The sequence below is a fragment of the Coenobita brevimanus genome, chromosome 65, assembly GCF_032717465.1.
Source record: "Coenobita brevimanus isolate Jiangsu-jjx chromosome 65, ASM3271746v2, whole genome shotgun sequence".
NCBI lineage: Eukaryota > Metazoa > Arthropoda > Malacostraca > Decapoda > Coenobitidae > Coenobita > Coenobita brevimanus.
The window spans coordinates 29523337-29543754 of NC_137018.1; positions in this window are offsets into that span (position 1 = coordinate 29523337).

Below are 20418 nucleotides of genomic sequence, written 5' to 3' on the forward strand. Positions count from 1 at the left end.
GAACCAAACCTCCACACTCATTCCCGCGCCGTGCAGTGGCAGGGTTCTGTCTGCCACAAGGGAACATGGGTTCACTGCAGGGGACGGCTCTGCAGAGGCGAGTGCTTGCCGCTGGATGATGAGTCCGCTCGGACGGCATGACAGTCCGGGTTACTTATCAACAACAACTCGTTTCCAGAGAGGGTAAAAATGATACTGGATTTTGATCACGACGGTGGTGTTTGTCTTGCTTGTCTTGGGTGATTGATTTATTATTTATTTTATTTATTTATTTTTTTATTGCAGGTGAGTTGACCCGAGAAAACGGTGGATGGTGGGGCTGTGTACGGTGTAGAGGAATGGGTTTCACAGGAGTGGTGAGCAGTTGCTTTCACTTGTGTAGTCTTGTACATAAAGTGTTTGTCGTGTACGAATGAAGTAGTGCAGGATATAGAGGATGGATGTTGTGTAAAAACGCCATGTACAGGATACCCGGTAAAGTTGTATTGTAGTGTTAATAGTGACACGCATAGGATAGTGTTCTGCATGGAAAACAGTGAAGAAAAGTATGGTGATGTATAGTAGTAAATGACTAGCAGTGCTGCGTATAACAAGTAGTGGTATTGTATAAAAACTGCTATAAACAAAAAGGTAGTGTAGCTACTGTCTTGTAGTGAATGGAAGTGTGGTGTGTGGTGTAGTGTTTGCTTAGTGTATAAAAGCATAGAGTAGTGAGTGAAGGAAGTGTAGTGCAGTATAGTGTAGTGAACAGTGTGATATGGACACTATAGTATTGAAGAATTGTAATATTATGTAGAACCACCATACTGATAGTTGGGATTGCTTCACTGTATCTTGTGTTTACAATGATCATTTACACTTCGCTCAGTATTTACCCTTTTCTTTGACATCATCATATACCCGTTCATTCATGTGCCCGCTGACTCATTCCCCTCCTCCTCCTCCTCCTCATTTACATCGTGAAGCATTTATTCATTCTTGCATTTCTTTACTCTTCGTTCTCCTCCTTTTCCTTTTTCTTTTCCTCTTCTTCTTCCTCGTTCTCCTCCTTCTCCTTTTTCTTTTCCTCTTCCTCCTCCTCCTCCTCCTCCTCCTTCTCCTTCTTCTCCTCCTCCTCCTCCGCCTCCTCGTCATCATCATCATCATCATCATCATCATCATCATCATCATCACCATCATCACCATCATCATCATCATCACCATCATCACCATCATCATCATCATCACCATCATCACCATCATCATCATCATCATCATCATCATTATCAACAACAACAACGTCTTTTTCTTCTCTCCCTCCTCTTCCTCCATCTCCTTCTCTTCATCATCATCATCAACAACAACAACACCTTTTTCTTCACCTCCTCCTTCGCATTCCTTCGTATGTTTTAGGTACACTCCCTCCCCCCCCACCTCTCCCTCCTACACCCATAACCCTGCTTTGTTTTATCATTTTTTACTCTCCGCCTTCCACCCCTCCTTTCCATCCTCCCCCTCTTCCTTCCTTTCTTCTTCGTCTCCTTCCTTCTTTCCCTCCATCCTCCTCTCCTTTCTGCCTTCGATTCTTCCTTCCCTTCCTTCCTTTCTTCCACCCTGGCCTTCCTTAATAATTCTGTGTTCACACTTCTTTCCTTCCTTCCTCCCTTCCTTACTTACTTACTTCCCATCATTCCACTCTTTCTCATCCCTCTCTGTTTTCTCATTTCCAGCTCTGACTTTCCTCCTCCCTCATATTCCTTATCTTCTTATCTCCCTGTCTCTTTATCTCCCTTTATCTCCCTGCTACCCTTTATCTTTCCTCCCTTTCCGTACTAGTCCCATTTTCCTTGTTTTCCTGTTTTTTTTTGTAAGTTTGTTATTCCTCCCTTGCATCCTCCCATTTCTTCCCTCCCGCCTTCCCACCCTATCTTTTCCACTCCCCCCCTCCCTCCCTCCCTTCCTACCGCCTTTTTCTGCATCCTACCTTCCTCGCCTTTTAACTTTCCTCCTCCTTCCCCTATTCAACTCCCTCTTTCTGCTCCCTTCTTTTCTTCCCATTTTGCTCTCTCCCTCCTTCCTTAATAGTCTTCTTCACGTCCTCTTCCTTCTTTTACTTTCCTCTCATCCTCATCTCCTCCTATTCTCGCTTTTCTCCGTTCCTTCCTCTTTCTCCACCTCCTCCCTCCCTCATCCCCTCTCCTTACTTTTTTTTTTCCTCTCGCGTCCCAATCTTCTCCCTTCCCTCCCCATTTCCTCCCTCCCTCCCTCCCTGATTTATCCCGGTAAGGGAGTTAAGGAGTTACCGCCCTGCCACTCCCTCGTGACTCACCCCCACCCTCTCCCCTCCCTTCCACTCCCTCCCCCCTCCTTCGTTCCTTCTCGTCCTCCTTCCTTACCATCTTGTTCCATATTTCCATACCTACCCCCCATCATCACTTCTTCCCGCTCTCGGCCTCACAGCCTTCATCCCTCTTCCTTCCGTCCTTCCCCCCTCCCTGCCTCCCTTTCCCTCTGCCTTCATCCCTCTCCCTTCATCCCTCCCTCCCTTCATCTCTCCTTCCTTCCCTCCTGCCTGCTTCCCAACAACCTTGCGTCATACTTCTCTGCTCTCTCTCTCTCTGTCTCTCTCTGTCTGTCTGTCTCTCTCTCTCTCTCTCTCTCTCTCTGTCTGTCTCTCTCTCTCTCTCTCTCTCTCTCTCTCTCTCTCTCTCTCTCTCCAAATGGACTAGAGATTGGCAACTGGAATTTAACGTGAAAAAATGTTACGTGTTAAACATGGGCAGGACATGGCCGATACTCGATATAACTTAAATAACAAAGAAATTACAAATCGGAATGCGAGAGAGATGCAGGAGTCGGGTTGGTAAGGACCCTGAACCAAGGCAGCAGTGTATTGATGCCAGAAATAAAACAAAAATTGTCCTAGGATGTACTTCACGGAGCGTAAGCAATAGGACATGTCAGGTAATACTGCAACTTTTAGCTAACATTAGTAAGGCCACATTTAGATTACGCCGTGCAGTTTTGGTGTCCGTACAGTGAAGTGGATGTCAGTTACAAATAGTGATGCAACGCAAAAAAAATAACGCGTTCGTTTAATTTTTTTTGTTTTTTGTTTTTAGCCCCAAAAAACAAGTAGAGGAAAATATTTGTTTTATTGTTTTTTAATAGGCAAAAATATTTCTTTTAAAGGTTATTACAGGAATTTACAGCAATATAAGAGTTTCTTAAGCCAATCTAGCTTATGTGTAATGGAATTAGAACCATTTGAACTACTAATACACTTATCTGTACATGATGCTACCAAATTATATTTTAAAAAACTGTTTAATAATGCAACAGGCTTCTACATACTGTTATTTCTTTTTCCCTAATCAAAGATATAAAAAGATGATAATGAAAAAAAAATCCATAGTGTGAAGTGTAAACATTTATTGAGGTAAATAATGTTATGTACAGTTGTGCCAACTGTACTGACTGTAAAGGTCCTTTGTACAAAAACTAATACAGCTTGAGCCTTGGGCTGAAGCAGTATTATCAAATAATTACGGTTATGAGAACAAGATTTAAGAAAGGAGTAAAGAAATTTCGCTGTGGCTATAAGGTTTAAGGCAGTTAGTTATCAAGCCTGAAGGTCAGACTCATCAGAGGTTCTAGTCCTGACTCCTGGCCCTGCCACCTCCTCTAACGTGGAGTAGGTAATTGGGGTAATTTCTTGCAAATTTTGTAATACATAAACACCTTGTCAGCACAGTTCAAACAGGTTACAGGGAAAATATTTATTGTATTTTTACCCTTTCCAGGGCTGTCAGGATGTTTGTCTAATGTATGACCCCCAAAATATGAACTTTTGGCATAGAAAATGGTATAAGAATAATCAGATATTCGTGCTGGGAAATTAGAAAAAAAAAAAACTGAAAAACAAAAACTTACAAAGAACACTTTTTGTATTTAAAAAAAAAAAAAAAAAAAAAAAAAAAAAACGAACCAAAATTTTTTTTTTTTTTGCATCACTAGTTACAAAATGTACAGGAAACAATGTCAAAAATGATACCTGATTTTGAAGACGTGAAGGCAGACTGCAGACTGAAAAGACTAAATTTGCTTTCACGAGAGAGCCATAGAATCAAGGGTGACTTAAAGGAGAGGTTTAAACGGATGAAGGGAATAATTAAGGGAGATGTGACCAAGGTACTAGACAGCATACAGACGTACAGAATAGAACTTGAACTAATGGCTTCAAGCCAGATGAATTCCTTTTGAGTAAAGAGATGGGTAGACATTGATTTGGAAATAGAGTAGTGGATGAATGGATTAAGCTACCTATTTATGTAGTTGCTGTTCCTTCCAATGAGAATTTCCAACATAGGCTTGATAAGCATAGGATAAGTAAGGGAAGGATATTAAAAAAAAAAAAACGCATTAAGTTCCACTACGCTGTCTTTTTCTTTTCACAGTTTCCTATAAAATTTCCACGTCAGGTTTTCTACAGTATATGGTGTTCCTTCTCACTTTTTTCCTGCCGTTTTCGGCTGGAAGGTTTGGTGGGCGGGGGAGAACCTTCTTCTGTACTATACTTATCGTATTCAAGTAGTTTAGTCACACTCTTGTAGGAGCTGTGTAGAATGGGCCAACTTTCCTGTTGCAGTTATCGTCTCTTCTTATGTTTATGTTCTAATCTGCCTGCATCAATACTTCCTCCATCTTTCCCTCTCGTCCTTCTTCCTTCCTTTCCTACCTGCATTCTCTCATCTAGTTACTATTGTTTTTCCCTTTTCAGGTTTTACTTCCATGGTCTGTTTTCTAATTTTGCACCTTACTATAAAATTCTCGTCAGTATTTCTATATATACTGTGTGGCGTTCCTTCCCAAAGAATTTTTCAGTTACATCAGAAAGAAAAATGTAATAACTCCATCAATTGGTCCCTTAGTCACAGATAACGGAGAGCACACTGATGATGAAACTTTGATGGCGAAAATTCTTAATACTTTCTTTGCGTCATTATTTACAACAGAAAATATACATACAATTCCTACTGTTTCCCCCATTCCTATAGAAGAAGGCAACATAATCACTGACATTACAGTTAGTGATCGTGATGTACTGCTTGCAATAAACAAATTAAAAGAGAGTAAAGCACCAGGACCGGACAAAATATCGCCTCGTGTATTGAAGGAACTGCAGTATGAAATATCAAAGCCTTTAGCTGAACTTTTTAACTTATCACTTAAGAGCAGTAAGGTGCCACATGAATGGAAGCTTGCTAACGTAACCCCAATATTCAAAAAGGGCAACAGAGCACAACCAGAAAACTACCGCCCAATTAGTTTAACATCAGTGGTTTGCAAATTGCTTGAAACTACTATCAGAGACAAGTTTGTAAAACACTTAGAAACAAACAACCTCGTTAAAGATTCGCAACATGGTTTTCGTAATAATCGCTCTTGCCTCACGAATCTGCTGGACTTTTTCAATGATATACTGAATGTGTATGATGAGATTAAATCTGTTGATGTGGTCTACCTCGATTTTCAAAAAGATTTTGACAAAGTTCCACACAAAAGACTCCTTCAGAAGCTAAAGGCACATGGTTTCAGCGGCAGTGTTCTCAGGTGGGTAGAAGATTGGCTAACCAGATGAAAGCAAAGAGTTGTAATAAATGGAAAAGAGTCAGACTGGATAAACGTTACAAGTGGAGTGCCGCAGGGTTCAGTGTTAGGTCCTATTCTTTTCTTAATATGTGTAAATGATACTGAAGAAGGATTGTGTCGTAAGATTTCAAAATTTGCTGATGATACTAAAATAGGTAACAGAGCAGATACAGCACTGCAAAGACAGGCAATTCAGAGAGAGCTTGATCAATTGTTTAACTGGGCCCAAGTCTGGCAAATGGATTTCAGTATTAACAAATGCAAAGTGTTAAACATTGGCAGTAAAAATGTAAGAGCAAGTTATAGGATGAATAATGTCCAGCTTGATAGGGTAAACCATGAAAAAGACTTAGGAGTTATAATAACAAATGATTTGAAACTTAGCAAACAATGTGCAGCAGCTGTGAAAATAGCCAATAAATTGATTGGATTCATAGGCAGAGCATTTGAATATAAATCCAATAATATCGTCCTCACTTTGTATAATTCCTTAGTACGCCCACACTTGGAGTATTGCGTTAAGTTTTGGTCACTGTATTATAAAAAGGATATGGAAAAGCTTGAAAGAGTGCAGCGAAGGATGACAAAGATGATACCTAGGTTGAGAAATAAACCATACGAGGAACGTTTAGAAGCCCTGAATCTCTTTACCCTAACAAAACGGAGGATACGAGGAGATTTAATTCAAGTATTCAAGATATTCAAAGGACATGATAACATGGCTGTAGTTAAATACTTCACAGTTGATCACTCGAATTACACTAGACGCAATGGGCATAAAATAGTTGGCAAACGATTCCAATCGCATGAAGCTAAGCATTTCATCTTCAATAGAGTTGTAAATATATGGAATAAATTGCCCTCCAACGTAATAGACTGTAATACAGTACAAACCTTTAAAGGTCGCGTGGATAAGTATTTGGCATCCAACCCCCAGCCTAATATATTTACTCCTGAATGAAACACTTGTGTATGTATAATTTTTTATTTTATTTTATTTTAGTTTTTTAGAGCCTGGATCAATTTATTAAATGCAAATATAGTATATGCACAGACTAGGATATGCACAGATAGCTCTGAGTTAACGGTAACTACTCATACTTTCGACCTGTGATGGGCTGTGGATCACTGAGGGTCCCTGTTAGTTACATGGCCACCATCGAGATTTTTTTTTTTTATGTACCAGAGGGTCACTGCTTCAGGAGGTGACTTGTTTGCTTGTCCCGCATGGGAAAGTTCCTAGTCTCAGTGGAATGAATGGAGCTGGGGCCTGATTGACTGCTGCCTACCTTAATAGTGCCAGGCAAGGCTGCTGCACCACCCCTGAATATCCACACTGTGCACTGTGCAATTTTCACACTGTCCGCAGACGCCCCATCAACTTAACGTACCCATACAAAATGACATGCATTGGTTATTTATTTATTCGATTATTCATTGTACTTTACTACTTTCTCTTTCAGGGTATTCATACTGGTAGCTTGTAGATGATGTATTATAGAATGTAGCTTTTCTTTTTCAGTCTTTCCTATGAAAATTCCATGTCAGTTTTGCCATGCTGCATGGTGGTTTTTCTCACTTTTTCTTGCCAGTTTTAACTGGAGGGTTTGGAGGCGGGGGGAGCCTTCTTGCTTTAGTATCCTTATCCTTCAGCATGTAGAGTTAGATCTTGTAGTCATAGTCTACTCTGTAACAAACAGCCTCGAAAGAACCAGAAGGTCTGTTGGTGTTTGCTTTCCTATGTACTCCTTTGTACTTCTTCCTGCTGGTTTCGACTCGAGGGTTTGGTGGCCTAGGGAGAGTCTCCTTCTTTGCTATTTTTTTTTTTTTTTTTTTTATAGCAATGTACTCTCACTCTTATAGGAGCTGTCTAGCAAGGGCCTACTGGCCTATTCGAGTTATCTTCTTATGTTCTTACTACCATCTTCTTTCTTTCCATTTCCCTTGCCTCCTTGCATCGTACCTCCTTCCTTCCCTCCTTTCATTCTTGCTTCTTTATTTTCATCATTTTCCTCTCCCTCCCTGGAACACCTTCCCTCTTCCTCTCTTATCGCTCTCTTCATTCCGTGAGTCCTCTCGTCCTTTTCCTGTTTCTCACAACACAGCAACACAAGGTCCGCCAAAAATTCTAAACCCATGTGGTGGAACTCCGATATTAAACATTGTTAGAAAAAAAAAAACGCACACGAAAGTTACAATGCCACAAGATACCAGAATGATAAGAATAAGTATGATGCTCGTCCATAGAATGACAAAAAGTAATGAAGGAAGGCAAGACAACCCTTGAGGCTAATATTGCTAGTATCAGTTAATCAGACCTCAAAGAATTTTTCCGTTATGTCAGAAGCAAAAATATATTAACCCTAACTGATGATGAAACTAAGATGGCGATAATTCTGCCTCAGTATTTACAAAACAAGATACAAGTAAGATTCGTGCAGTTTCCACAATTCCTGTAGAGGAAGGCACGGTATCAATGATATTACAGTTAGTGGAAGAGATGTACGGCCTGCAGTCAGGAAACTTATGGTGAATAAAACACCAGGGCCAGACAAAATATACCCATGCGTATTAAAGGAACTTCAGAATGAAATATCAAAGCCTTTAGCTGAACTGTTCACCTTGTCACTACAGAACAGTAAGGTGCCGCACGAGTGGAGGCTTGGAAACGTAACCCAGATATTCAAAGAAGACAGTAAAGTACAACCAGAAAACCACTGCCCGATTAGTTTCACATCAGTGGTCTGTAAGATGACAGAAACTATTATCAGAGGTAAGTTTGTGAGACACAGAAACAAACACTCACATCAGAGAATCGCAACATGATTTTATGAATAAGCGCTCTTGCCTCACGAATTTGTTGGACTTTTTCAACGATATATTGAGCATGTACGACGAGACCAAATCCGTTCGTGTTGCCTATCTCTTTTTTCAAATAGCTTTTTACAAAATTCCACACAAAAGACACCTTCAGTAGCAAAAGTCGCATGGTTTCAGTGGCTGTGTGCTCGGGTGGATCGAAGATTGGCTTACTGGACTAAAGCGGAGTTGTAAAAAATGGAAATGAATCAGGCTGGAGAGACATTACAGGTGGAATGCCACAGGGTTCAGTGTTAGGTTCTATTTTTAGAAACACATATAAATGATATTGGTGAAGGATTATTTTGTAAGATTTCGAAATATGCTGATGATACTAAAATAGGTAACAGAGCAATGAGCACTGCAGAGACAGGCAGTTCAGAGAGATGTTGATCAGCTGTTTTATTGAGCCCAGATTTGGCAAATGGACTTCATTATTATTAAATGCAAGACGCTAAACATTGGCAGTAAAAACGTAAAGGTGAGTTATAGCATAACGTTATACTTGATAGTGTAAACCGTGAAAGAGACTTAGGAGTTATATTAACGACTGATCTGAAAGCAAATTAACAGTGTACAGGGGCTGTTTAAAAAACCAATAAACTGATTGAATTCATAGGTAGAACGTCCTCACCCTGTATAATTCTGTAGTACGCCCACACTTGGAGTGTTGCGTCCATTTCTGGTCGCATTATTACAAAAAAGGGGGGGGAGGGAATAAAGAGATGCTTGAGAGAATTCAGGAAATGGTGACAAACATTTACAAGGATTGAGAAACAGACCATACGAAGAGCAGCTAGAAGAGTTGAAATTGTCAGTCTTACCCAAGTGCAGACTATAAGGGAAATTAATGCATGTACACGAAGTTTTCAGTGGACATGATAGTATGGCTGTCAAACAGTACTTCACAGCAGATCGGTCCAATTAAACTAGAGGCAATGAACATAAAATCGTTCACAAAGCGTTTCTGTTCACACGAAACAAAGCACGTCAGATTCAGTAAAATCGTGAGTATATGGAACATGTTGCCCCCGTGTCTGGTTAACTGTAACGCAACACTAACATTTACAAAACCCGCCAGGCTATGTACTTGTCTTCTAGTCCCCAGGTAAGCATGTCCACTTCTGAATAATACACAAAAAACATGGAGGGCGTACCACTAACCACATAACAACAACGACATGTTCCTCAAGTTGGCTGGATGTGTTTCCTTTACAGGTTCAGTAGTTTATAATATGATTTCCTTTTATCCTTTTCTTTGAAATTTCCATGACAGCTTTTCTATGCTGAAGGGTTTTCCCTCTCACTGTTTCCTGCCGACTTCGGCAAGAGGGTTTGGTGGGTGGGGAACCTTCTAGCTTTCCTATACTGTCCTTGGCAGATAGAGTAGTTACATTAGTTACAACCTACCTGTAACATACAGCCTCGAAAGAACTAATAGGTCTGTTGCTGTTTGCTCAACTTTTGCTTTCCCTTCCTCCGTCTCGTCTTCTCCCTTCCCCGTCCTCCTCCCTCCTGTATGTCACACTCTTCAATCACTCCGCTCACCCCATCTTTCCTCATCGCTTATCTTATACCTCTTACTCATCCCTACGGTATTCCCTTGCTAATTCTTTGCATGCCCTTACCTTCTCCACATTCCTTTCCTCCATCCTCCCCCTCCCTCCCTTTTCCTTCTTCCCCCATCCCCTCTCCTTCTTCCTCTCTCCCTTTTTCCTCCTCCCCTTTCCTCTCTTGTTCCTCCCTCCCCTTCCTCTCTTGTTTCCCCCTCCCCTTCCTCTCTTGTTCCCCCCTTCGTCCCTCGTTCCCTCTGCTTCCTCCTCTCTCCACTCCCATGCCCCTCCCTCTCTCCTTCCCTGTACCTCTCCCTGTCCTTCTCTCTTTCCCTTCCTCCCTACATGGGCCCCTTCCCTCCACCTCGCAGCACTCTCTCACTTCCTTGCATCACTCCCTTCCTTCCTCCTGCTTCATATTCATTTAATCCACTCCTCTTAGTCTGCAAGGGGGGAAAAAATAAAGCTGATAGGCTTTGTGAAGTCAATTTTTTTTCGTAGTCTCGGTGGATTTATTTGCTTTTGAACAGTGCTTGATCTGAGGGGGTACAAATTAATGTATATTTAATTTCTTCTGATAATACAAGCAGTGACCAAGTGATGCCATTGGTAGTTCTGATGATGTAGGTTCTAAGCCAACTAATCCAAATGTACAGTAACTAGAGGAGGTGATGCTGTGATTCACTGTATTGTATTAGTGTCAGTTCTCTGGCATATGACCGCTGATGTGCCATAAAAATACAGTTGCCATTGCTAGTTTAAGCACCCTACTGTATGAGGTTCCCCAGTCACAGGAAATGAGGTTTGCAGACAATACCCAAGTGTTGTTCAGATGAAAATATGATAATGCGCCGTGGAAATATTATGGGCTGTAAATAGTTGTACATCAAAGCATGAAGAATACAGCTTTGAGCATACGTAGTTACTCGTGCTTCTTTCTTAGGACAGAGAGAACGTATGTGTCTGGAGGAGTGCGTGCCTCTGTGTGTGTACGTGTGTGTGTGTGTGTGTGTGTGTGTGTGTGTGTGTGTGTGTGTGTGTGTGTGAGTGAGGGTACTGGCACTGTCTCTGCCGTGTGGTGCCAGGATTGTGCCCTGATGCCAAGGTGACCGCAGAGTGCCAGTACACACCCTCACCCCACACCCCTCACCTCCCCTTACCCTACACCCCTCACCTCCCCTTACCCTACACCCCTCACCTCCCCTTACCCTACACCCCTCACCTCCCCTTACCCTACACCCCTCACCTCCCCTTACCCTACACCCCTCACCTCCCCTTACCCTACACCCCTCACCTCCCCTTACCCTACACCCCTCACCTCCCCTTACCCTACACCCCTCACCTCCCCTTACCTTACACCCCTCACCTCCCCTTACCTTACACCCCTCACCTCCCCTTACCCTACACCCCTCACCTCCCCTTACCCTACACCCCTCACCTCCCCTTACCCTACACCCCTCACCTCCCCTTACCCTACACCCCTCACCTCCCCTTACCCTACACCCCTCACCTCCCCTTACCCTACACCCCTCACCTCCCCTTACCCTACACCCCTCACCTCCCCTTACCCTACACCCCTCACCTCCCCTTACCCTACACCCCTCACCTCCCCTTACGCTACACCCCTCACCTCCCTTACCCTACACCCCTCCCCCTAACCTCACCTCTCCCTAAACCTACCGCTTCATACCATCCCCCCAAACCCATCGCCTCACCCCACACCCGTCGCCTCCCCTAACCTACTCCCACTCCCTAACCTTACCTCACCCCATCCCCCCAAACCCATCACCTCACCCCATCCCCCCAAACCCATCACCTCACCCCACACCCCTCACTCAACACCCCTCTCTCAACACCCCTCACCTCACACGCTTCACCTAACTCCACACCCTCATCTCACTCCACACCCTTCACTTTTCAGGAAGATAGTGCAGGATAAAATTTCCTTTCTGTATTTCCTATGTAATTTTCAAAACATCTTTTCTATGCTACATAATGGTTCTTATCACTATTTCGTGGCGGCTTCGGCTGGAGGGATTGGTTGGTGGGTGAGGGGGGGGGGTGGATCTCCCTGCTTTTCCATCCTTGTCTTTAGCTGATAGAATAGTTTTGCTAGTTATAACCTTCCCTATCAAACAGCCACGAAAGGACCAACACGGCTGTTGCTTTTTGCTGTCTATGTTACTCCTTTGTACTTCACTCCTCATCCTTCACTTCTCCCGGCACCCCTTACCTCACCCTGCACCCTTCTCCTCACCATGCAGCACTCACCTCACACTGCACCCCTCACCCCACCCTGCTCCCCTCACCTCACCCTGCACCCCTCACCCCACCCTGCACCCCTCACCCCACCCTGCACCCCTCACCCCACCCTACACCCCTCACCCCACCCTACACCCCTCACCCCACCCTACACCCCTCACCCCACCCTGCACTTCTCACCTCACCCTGCACCCCTCACCTCACCCTACACCACTCATGTCACTCTGCACCCCTCACCCCATCCAGCACCCCTCACCCCACCCTGCACCCCTCGCCCCACCCTGCACCCCTTACCTCACGGTGCATCCCTCACCCCACCCTGTACCCCTCACCTCACCCCTCACCCCACCCTGCACCCCTCATCCCACCCTGCACCCCTCACCCCACCCTGCATCCCTCACCCCACCCTGCACCCCTCACCCCACCCTGCACCCCTCACCGCACCCTGCACCCCTCACCGCACCCTGCACCCCTCACCGCACCCTGCACCCCTCACCGCACCCTGCACCCCTCACCCCACCCTGCACCCCTCACCCCACCCTGCACCCCTCACCTCACCCTGCACCCCTCACCTCACCCTGCACCCCTCACCTCACCGTGCACCCCTCACCTCACCCTGCACCCCTCACCTCACCCTGCACCCCTCACCTCACCCTGCACCCTTCATCTCATCCTGCACACTTCACCCCACCCTGCACCCCTCACCCCACCCTACACCCCTCACGTCACTCTGCACCCCTCACCTCACCCTGCATCCTTCACTTCATCCTACATCCCTCAGCTCACCCTACATCCCTCAGCTCACCCTACACCCCTCACATCACTCTGCACCCCTCACCTACCCTGCACCCCTTACCTCATCTCTGCTACCCTCCCCCACACTCCTTTCCTCACCCATCATCATACAACTTCTACGCCTCACCCCTCCCCACACTCCCTTTTCCACACTTGTTGTCCCCTAACCCCTCATCCCCACCTCACCCCCACCTGTCACACCTCACGCCTAGGCACGTGCACATACAGACCCCAGCCAGTGCTTGACCATCTGCCCGAATGCCGTCTTTGAGGAGAGCACCATCTGTATTGTTTATTTATTTATTTGTTTATTTATTCTAAGTGTCGGGACTGGGCAGACGCTTTTCCTGCTGTCATGTCTAAACCCCGCCTGCCCTGCTTAGGTATACAGAGACCATATTGCGCGAAGTCCACTCACATCACAATGATCACATCTGCTTTCTAACTGGGTCTGACCCTTGTAATCCACAGCGAAGTTGCTGAAATATACGTCCCACCAGAAGACTGCTACTGTAATCAACTGACACACCTTTGCCGCTAAGGTGTTATCCAAAGAAATCCTATTTTATTTCTATTTCTTAGGGAGTATTGATAATAATGTGTCGTGATATTATGTGCATGCCGTATATCAGATGTTAAACTTTTCATCATCTTGCTGAATTTTTGTAAAATCTAAGGGCAGGTGAAGTAAGATCCGGCAGACAAGCAAAGATAAAGTACGAAAGGGGGAGAATTATCAACAGCATGCATACTGAACTGGCCAAACCCTTACCAACACATCAGCACGTCTCTAGATTAATGCGTCCACCTCATAGCTTTAACCGTCTTCACATTGTTCTGTATTATTTTATTCATTGATGTCATTCCCATAAACACTCAGTCCGTGGTATCAAGTTAATAAAGGAGTGCCAGATCCATGTCATGTGCTCCTCTGTACATAAATATTACACCTTACTCAGACCCCTGTCATTTCCCTAGCCACAAAAACTTCCTTATATACCTTGCCTTCTCACACTGTCATTTACCGTATCCAAACACCTTCTTGATCTACTACGGCTCCTCTCACCTTCAACTCACTTACATATACCCTTTTCACCACCCTGTTTACGCCCATTCTCTTCAGGTAACCACGCCATTTAACTACACTCTCCAGCTTTATTGTCAACAAATTTCCTTACTCCATATCTTTTTGGGAATCACGTATTTCTTATCATATTCATTTTACTGAGGGCAGTGGAAATTAGCTATTTGAGAAGAGCATGTGGAGTCACATGGAGAGACAGACTGACAAATGAGGAAGTGAAGGAGCGTTGTGGTGTAGATGTGGATGTGATAGGAAGCGTTAGGAGAAACACGTTGAGGTAGTTTGGCCATGTGGAGAAGATGGAGAGCGAGAGACTGACGAGGAGAGTGTGAGTGAGTGAGGTGGAGGGAGGGGGAGGCCAAGGATGAGATGGAGGGATGGAGTGGAGAGGTATATGAGAGAGGGGGGTGTGAGCTGGGAGCAGGGAATTGAAATTGCTGGGGACAGGGCGACATGGAGGCGATTTGTTTGTGGTCACCCCTTACAGGATTAAGGTGTCTGGCAATATATATATATATATATATATATATATATAATGTGTGTGTGTGTGTGTGTAATATATTCACTCTGTTGGCAATATATAGATAGATAGATAGATATAGATACATAGACATTATGTGTGTGTGTGTGTGTGTGTGTGTGTGTACGCCCAGAACAACCTCTGGAAATACACCTCCAGTGCTCCATGTCACCAGTCAGCTTTTCTTTTTACCTCCGCCAAGGAGGTTATGTTTTACCCCGCGTTTGTTTGTTTGTTTGTCTGTCTGTTAGCAGGATTACTTAAAAAGTTATGAATGGATTTTGTTGAAAGTTTGTGGAAGGGTAGGCCATGGGCCAAGGAGCAAATTATTAAATTTGGGGGTAGATCCGGATCCGGAGTATCCAGCACAATATCTCCAAAAGTTCTTAATAATTTTCAATGAATTTGTGTGGAAAGGTGGACCATGGACCATTGGAGCAAGAAAGAACTGATTAAATTTTGGGGCGGATCTGGATCCGGATCCTTTTTAATGGCAATGGCATTGTCGGAGGTATGCACTTTCTGAGCCTTTCTAGTTTGTATGTGTGTCCATCGTAAACTGGGTTTGTGCTATGACCCTGAATAACAATCTTTACCATTATGACCTGGTATGGAGACCCGGTGTGTTTGGTGCCTTGGAAAAAGATGGAACAACTAACGCGTCATTTTAGTCACCAGCCAAACTACACATGACGGCCCATTGCCTAGTTTGTTTTGACTGGCAGGTTAGCTGGACGTTGCGAATCATCAGTAAACTAATGGTGTTGTCACTTAAGCAGTATGCGTTGTGCCGTCTCACAGTCATGAAAATATTCACCAGTTAGGACATACCGTGCCGTATTTCATAGAACTTAAAAATAACAAAAGTAATAATTACTGTTATAATAGCTAATTACGTTAAAGTGATCAGACAATGCTCAGGTAATACAGCAGCAGCATGGTGGCAATGAATCATCTAACTGGGAATCATCTTTGAGGGAACCTATCGTCCATCTGGGAATAGTCTTAGTGTGACTGAAGCGTCTTAAATACATGCCATCCTGAAAGTCTGTACACGTCCCTCTTCACACTTGTCCTCTTCCTCTGCCTCCATATTCCCTCACCTGACACCTTTCATATACTCCCCTCACTCCTTACCTCCACCCCATCACTCTCCACGCCTTCCCTTGTTATATCTCTCCCCCTCTTCCTCTGCTCTCCCCCTTACCTACTTCCATAACACTTCTCATCCGGTCTCTTTTCTCACTGTATTCACACATCCTTTAACCCATAGCCCCTCTTTTCGTTGTTCTCCCTCACATCTGTGTTACTTTACCCTCTACCCCACCCGCCATTTTTTTCTCTTTGCCCTTGCCACTCATACCCACTCCACTCTTCATTCCCTCTCTTCTCATCATCCTCTTTCTCATCCACTCTTCTCCCCCGCACCTTATCCAACCATTCTCTCTTCCTCTCCCGTCACATCTCTCAGGAGAACTTCACGTCGTCCCATTATATTTCTTTTCCCTCTCCCCCCACACCTACCTCTCACTTTTTTTCATTCTTCTGTTCATCCTTTCCTTGCACCTTGCCCTTCATCCTCTCTTTTCTCCTTGTCTGTAACCCCTCCTCATCCCACCATCATCACCTGTTCGTCTCCTCACCTCTCTCATATCCTCCCTTCACCCACCGTCTCTCTTTACCAGAATATTTTCATCCCCCTCTCCTCACACCTACTCTTCTTATTTCTCTCCCCCACCCCTTCCCTTCACGCTTCTCCTTATTCCCTCCCCTCACTTCCTCTCCTAACCCATCTCCCTCATCCACACGCCTCACCTCTCTCACATACCTTCCACGTACCCCCTTTCATCTCCTTCCCTTGCTCCTTTTATCCCCTCCCCGCTACCAATCCCTCGTTCTGTTGCGTCACCCCTTCCACTCACTCTACTCTCTCTCATCCCTGACTCCCGTCCTTATCTCTCCTTCTTCTCTTGATTACCACCACCACCACCACCACCGCTGCTGCTGCTGCTGCTGCTGCTGCTGCTCTTGCTTCTCACCTTCTCCCATAATTCCTCCTTTCACATCCTCACCCATCATCACTCCTCTTCCTCGCATCTTTCTCACACCTCTTCGCCCACCATTTCCACCCTCTTCATACAGATTCCTCTCTCTCTCTCTCTCTCTCTCTCTCTCTCTCTCTCTCTCTCTCTCTCTCTCTCTCTCTCTCTCTCTCTCTCTCCATTTTTTTTTTTTCACTTTAATTCCGTATTTTTCTTTCCCCTCAGCTACCTTCGCTTCCCACACCTGTCATCATAACCTGCCATTCCACACCTGTTTCCTTCTATTAATACCCGGTAGCTGTCTTCACCTTCACCCCTCTCCGACCTTTCCTCCTCAGTTCTCTCTTATCTCCCTCCTTACCTTACCTTACCTTTCCTCCACACCTCTTTCTCCTATCATCCTTCATACCTTGCCTTACGCTTCCTCCTCACCTCTTTCTCCAGTCGCCCTTCTTACCTTACCTTACCTTACCTTACCTTACCTTTCCTCCACACCTCGTTCTCCTATCATCCTTCATACCTTGCCTTACGCTTCCTCCTCACCTCATTCTCCTATCACCCCTCTTACCTTACCTTACCTTTCCTTCTCACCTCTTTCTCTCACCACCCTTCTTACCTTACCTTTCCCTTCCCATATATATTTGGTGACTTTCATAGACTCGTGAAATTTAACCTTTAACAATGAGGCCAACCCAAGACAGATAATATTCGTCTGACGGTAACGAGAATAAAGATGTTAATTTCTCCCGTTGTCAGTGTCCTAAAACTCACACATTAAGAGGCCGCTGCACATCTGAAGTTTATCGTCAGCCGGTTGCAGGGAGAGAAAAAAAAAAACACTCTTCCCACGTCTTTGAAATGAGTGAAATTGTCTAGTTTGGAAATTTCTGAAGGTCTTGAACCCTGAAAGTCCCCTCCCTAGATGCCAGTGTAGGTTGACTTCTTTCTTGTGTGCATGTGTGTGTGTGTGTGTGTGTGTGTGTGTGTGTGTGTGTGTGTGTGTGTGTGAGTCCTCAGTTATCATTATTTTGCTCCCTCGTTAAGCTCCTGTTGGTTGTCACTGTAGTAGTCAAAGTTTCTGTAAGTTAGTCTACTGTAGGTATGGTTAGGCTAGATTTAGTTCGAGTAGGGTTTATGAAGTTAGGATTATAATTGTTTTGGTTGTTAGGTCAGGTTACATAATCTTGCATGAAAGTGGAATGAGTTAAAAGGTGGGGAGTTAGGTTAGGTTAGGTTAGGTTACAGTAGATTGCATTAGGTAGAATTGGGTAAGATTATAACCCACGATTTAACTGATCTGCAGTATCAGTAACATCTCTACCCCTGCGTATCTAACCAGCCTCTTCCCCTCTCTTCTGTGTACTGTTTTCTTCATTAACGCTCTCTCTCTCTCTCTCTCTCTCTCTCTCTCTCTCTCTCTCTCTCTCTCTCTCTTTGTCCATAGTGGTAGCACCTCCCAAAATGCTCCCTCAATTGATTATCAGCACACACACACACACACACACACACACACACACACACACACACACACACACACACACACACACACACACACACACACACACACACACACACACACACACACATCACCTTCTCTGACTACTACTACTACTACTACTACTACTACTGTTATTATTATTAGCTTTACATTTTTATACTTTTTATCTGAGCCCGACATTTCTTTATTTCTTTATTTTTTTTCTTACGTAAGTCATTCTGTCATCTCTTGCCAGTACTCTGCCCCCTCCCCCCCTCCTCCAGTTACACTACCTTGTGGCTTTTAGCACAGGGAGAGAGAGAGAGAGAGAGAGAGAGAGAGAGAGAGAGAGAGAGAGAGAGAGAGAAGTAATACGAGATGAATACTTGCAGAAGGTGAAAGGATATATGTGGAGCAAGAGGGAGAGAAGGATGGAAAGGGAGGGAGAGAAGGGATAGAGAGAGAGGAGAGATTACAATGAGAAGGACGAAGGAGGAACAGATGAAGAGGAGGAAGAAGAGGAAGACTGAGGGATGGAAGAGTGGTGAGGTGAGGGAGGGATGGAGAGGAAGAAGGAAGATGGAGATGAGGAGGGATGGAGGAAATACACAGTGTTGCCAGGTAACGTTGTCCGAAGATTACACCTTGGCACCCATTGACCCTCCCTCCCCCTCCCCTCCCCCTCCTTCTCTCATCTCTCTCTCATCCCTCTAGTACATGATTACCTCATTTTACCTCCCCCTCTCCCTCCCTCCGCGCCTCCCTCCTCCCCCTTACCCGTACCTCTCTGTCAGTACATGATTACCTTACTATCTTTCCCTCCTTCTGTCCCTCCCTCTTATTATCCTTCCCTCCTTCTGTCCTTCCCTCTTATTATTCTTCCCTCTTTCTCTCCCTCCTTCTTTTCTTTCATCCTTCCTTGCTTCATATCTTTCCTTCTTCTTCCTTCCTCTCTTCCTCTGTTCGTCCTTCCTTCCTTCCTTGCGTCATCCCTTCCTCCTTCCGTCCTCCCTTCCTGTCGTCCTCGTTTACTTCCATCCACATCTCATTTTCTTTCTATCATTCCTTCCTTCGCTCCTTCTTCTTCCTCCCTTCCTTTCTCTCTCTCTCTCTCTCTCTTCCACTGTCCTATCTCACTTCTTCCCCCTCCATCTATATCACTCTCCCTCCCTCTTAAAAGCCTCCCTCCTAGTACATGATTACCTCTTTTTCTTTCCCTACCCTACTTAAGCCTACTTCCCTCCCCCCTTTCCCTCCCTCCCTCCCCTGCCTACCTACTTTCCTCCCTACTTATGCCTCCCATTCTCCCTCCTCTCATCACTTCTTATCTGTATTTTTAGTAGTTTCTCTTCTCTTCTTCCATAGTTTTCTCTTCCTTCTCTCTCCCCTTCCCTCTTTCGCATCCTTCTTTCGTATCATTCTTTCCCCTCTTTGTATTTTCCTCTTTTTCTTCTTTTCCTGCTCATTTTTGCCTTCTCCTCTTCCTAGTTTAGTCTCCGCACCGTAGGGGAGATCTGCCCATTTTACCCAGTTTCTTTTCTCACTCTTCTTCCAAACACTCTTCAGTTTGGTGTCATTCCTTTACTTCCCCAGGTTGCCACGCCTTTATTTCATCACTTCGCTTAAGATTTGCTACAGTTCCATGGGCAATATAATACCCTCACACACTTTATTGCTTTAGTTAGGCCTTGAAATAGATATTATGGGGTAAAAGGTCAAACTATACTGTCACGGAAAATTTAGAATCCCTTGTGTTTATGTTTCTTAATTATTATGAGAGTTGGCTGTGAAGTATGTAAGTGTATTGTGGCTGTGTGGAGACCCTCTTGCATTCCCTTGGCACTGTTGGCGATCTTCAATTTATTCTCATTTTGTTTTCTTTGTTATACTCTAGTAATCTTCTGTCCTTCCGTCTCTCCTTCTCACTCCCATGGTCATATTTCTGTCCTTTCCATTTCCTTCCTTCTTACCCCTCTCTCTCTCTCTCTCTCTCTCTCTCTCTCTCTCTCTCTCTCTCTCTCTCTCTCTGTGGCACCCCGTTTTATAATTCGTTATTCATTCCTCTCTTTCTCCTGTTTACCTCAGTCCTCCCATTCTTTTTTCTCTCCTGCCTGTCTCTCGTCTGTTTCACTTTCCTTCTATCTATTCATCTGTTCCACAATCCATCTGTTTCGCCTTCCATTCTTTCGTCGGTT